Source organism: Equus quagga, unplaced genomic scaffold, assembly GCF_021613505.1.
Source record: "Equus quagga isolate Etosha38 unplaced genomic scaffold, UCLA_HA_Equagga_1.0 89263_RagTag, whole genome shotgun sequence".
Lineage (NCBI taxonomy): Eukaryota > Metazoa > Chordata > Mammalia > Perissodactyla > Equidae > Equus > Equus quagga.
The window spans coordinates 1-2952 of NW_025803682.1; the positions used below are offsets into that span (position 1 = coordinate 1).

At 37.7% G+C, this 2952-nt stretch overlaps 1 long non-coding RNA gene across 1 annotated transcript; it reads left to right on the forward strand.

Moving 5' to 3' along the window:
• The first annotated feature begins 169 nt into the window (after positions 1-169).
• LOC124234555 (uncharacterized) lies at positions 170-2737 on the forward strand. Its single transcript, XR_006887348.1, has 2 exons — positions 170-280; positions 2609-2737. It is a non-coding gene; the product is annotated as an uncharacterized LOC124234555 (long non-coding RNA).
• The last annotated feature ends 215 nt before the right edge of the window (positions 2738-2952 follow it).

The following is a 2952-nucleotide window of genomic DNA, read 5'->3' on the forward strand; positions in this document are numbered from 1 at the left end:
TAACATCTGTTGCCAATCTTCTTTTCTTTTTTTCTTCCTTCTTCTTCTCCTCAAAGCCCCCCAGTACATAGTTGTGTATATTCCAGTTGTGGGTCCTTCTAGTTGTGGCACATGGGACACCGCCTCAACGTGGCACGACAAGCGGTTCCATGTCGGCACCCAGGATGAGAACCAGCAAAACCCCAGGCCATTGAAGTGGAGCACACAAACTGAAGCACTTGGCCCCGGGCCCGCCCCTGGAGGGTGTGATTTCTAAAGAGTTCAGTTCAACTGACTTAAGGTAAGTGCTTACAAAAACTTTTTCTAAATACAGCTAACCCAAATGTCTTTCAAGTTAATGTGATATGAAATAATCTTTGGTAAATGAAAATTTAAGTTTGTTGGTTTGATTAAAATAGGCATGTCCTCAAAGCTATCAGCATTGGAATAATGCAGACATGTGGCCTTTATTCTATGTTTCTTGGTCAGATAAGCTGATGTTATCTCTATTACAAAACTGGTTAACAAAAATAATAACTTACAATGATGTTTTGTCTAATGTCTCATGCAGCCTTGTAGGCAATCTAAATAATTATTGGGAACAAGTAACTAAATAGATGTGAAAAAGTTGAGTGTTGGGTGAACTTTTAACAATAATTGCATGTTATAGTGTATGTGCTTAAAATAGCTTCCAAAATCCCTTTGGTAACTTGAAACTTTGAAGTTTTGCTAGGTTATTTTAATTGATCAAAATTCATTAAATATCTAGATCATCTCTAAATACGATAAAAAGTTAGACATTAATTATTAAACATAAGTTTATCTACTCTTGGCTTCTTATTACAGAAAAGCTAAAAGGTGTTTAGGGCTATTAGTAAATATATCTTGTATTTTATTAAAAGATTATACTATGAAGTAACGTTTTTAGAAATTATAAAAGGTATTTACAAATTTGTCAAGCCACAGAATGCTAATGTAAAAGAAAGTTTATAATTGCTTACTTAGTTTTTACTTAGAAACTAAGGTTTCTAAGGATTAAAAATTCTGATATGTGATTAAAGCTACTAAAAATTTTAAAATACATGTATTTGTATTCAAGAAAGTAAGACGTAAAGATGCATATTTTTAGTAAAGAAGATATAAAGAATGGAAATATTTTGTTTGTTTTGTCAGAAAGATAAATTTGTCCCAAAGTACTAGGAGGAGAAAGAAAGGTATGGGACAAATTCTGAATGTAAAAAGGAAGTGACAGAGGCTGATGGAGGAAAACCATGAGGAGTTTTGTACATGGTCAAGTTGGCTAGGACAGAAATGCATCTAATTAAGTAAATGAGTTGTAATATAAACGGTAAGCTGGTACAAGAATTAGAATTTGGCTTTCTCTCTTAAAAGGGATAATTTTCTTGAACTGTCAGTCTACTCTTGATAAAGAGGTTATAAAAGATTTTTCTTTACTTTTGAGTAAGTTTACCTAAAAGACAGAAAATCTATGTTTTATTAAAGCAATTTCCTATGTTCAAAACATGAGGTCTCTGTGTTAAGGCTTTGAGTGTTTTAATGCTCCGTTTGCCGCAGACTGTTTCTGTGGTCACTTTGTCTGAATGGATAACTCAGCATTGCGTCACAGCAACCAGGTCAGCAGACACTTGATGTTGTTTGACCAAGTGTTTTAAAAACTTTTGATATTTTTGACAGGCTCCTCACAATTCATATCCTAAATGAAGTCTTTATTTTGACCTTCATCTTTGAGGATTTCCAGAGGGCCCCTGGGACTTCTCAAAGAAATTTGTTGTCTCTTCCTATAAAGGAGGGATACTAATTAGACTTGTTTGATGCTAAATTGCAGGGGTAGCATTGTCAAGTAAATGATGATAAAGCTTCTTAGGTTATATTGTGGAGGTAAATATTATTCACTATTTTAACCTTGCTACCTTGTTTTCAACGTCACAAGATGAGAAGACCATGACTGCATTCTATTATTTAATTTGGTTTACAAATGGGTCTTACTTAAACGATCAGCGAGGATGTTATCAAGCTGGATGTGCTGTCCGGCCTCCAGAATGCCTGCCACTTTCTATTAACTGTGCTAACGCAGTAAAAGATTTCCTTCCAGGGACTGGCCCCGTGGCGAGTGGTTGGGTTCGCATGCTCCGCTTCGGTGGCCCAGGGTTTCGCCAGTTCGGATCTTGGGCGCGGACATGGCACCGCTTGTCAGGCCATGCTGAGGTGGCATCCCGCGTGCCACAACTAGAAGGACCCACAATTAAAATTTACAGCTATGTACTGGGGGGATCTGCGGAGAAAAAGCAGAAGAAAAAAAAAGATTGGTAACAGTTGTTAGCTCAGGTGCCAATCTTTAAAAACAAACCTCAATTGGCAAAGCTTTCAGAAGCATTTACTCTCTCATAGCCTAAAGCTCTTCCGTAGGTGCTCCTTAATCTTAGATCTACACCTTTTGGAAAACATCGGCTGTCTCCTTTTGAAGTAATAATAGGACAGCCTGTGCGATTAGACAAGGAAGTGTAGGAACCAACTCTGCTTAAAGGAAATATCTTACTGCCAAGGTCTCACTGAGACACTTGAGTAAAAGAGAGAGAAACGAAAGGTTAGTAGCCGATGCTTTTCACAGAGAGCTCCCAGACCTTAAGCATCATGGACTACAACCTGGACAATTTATTTATCAGAAGAGGCATCAAATAAAAGACCGTTTGCAGCCGTGTTGGAAAGGACCACACCAGGAGGAGAAGAAGACGGCGTCTGCTGTAGACAGCTGTCCCAAGACTCCGGACCAGGCCTGTATTCCCGACCTCATATCTTGTCATTTAAACCTTTGTCATGCTTAAACCATATACTATTTTATAATTGCCCATTTAAGGTTGAAAAATACTATCATACTTAAGCAATGTGATTGATTTGGAACAGACAGGCATTTATCGGGTGGCTCCTAATGGAACTCAGTGGTTACGTGGGACA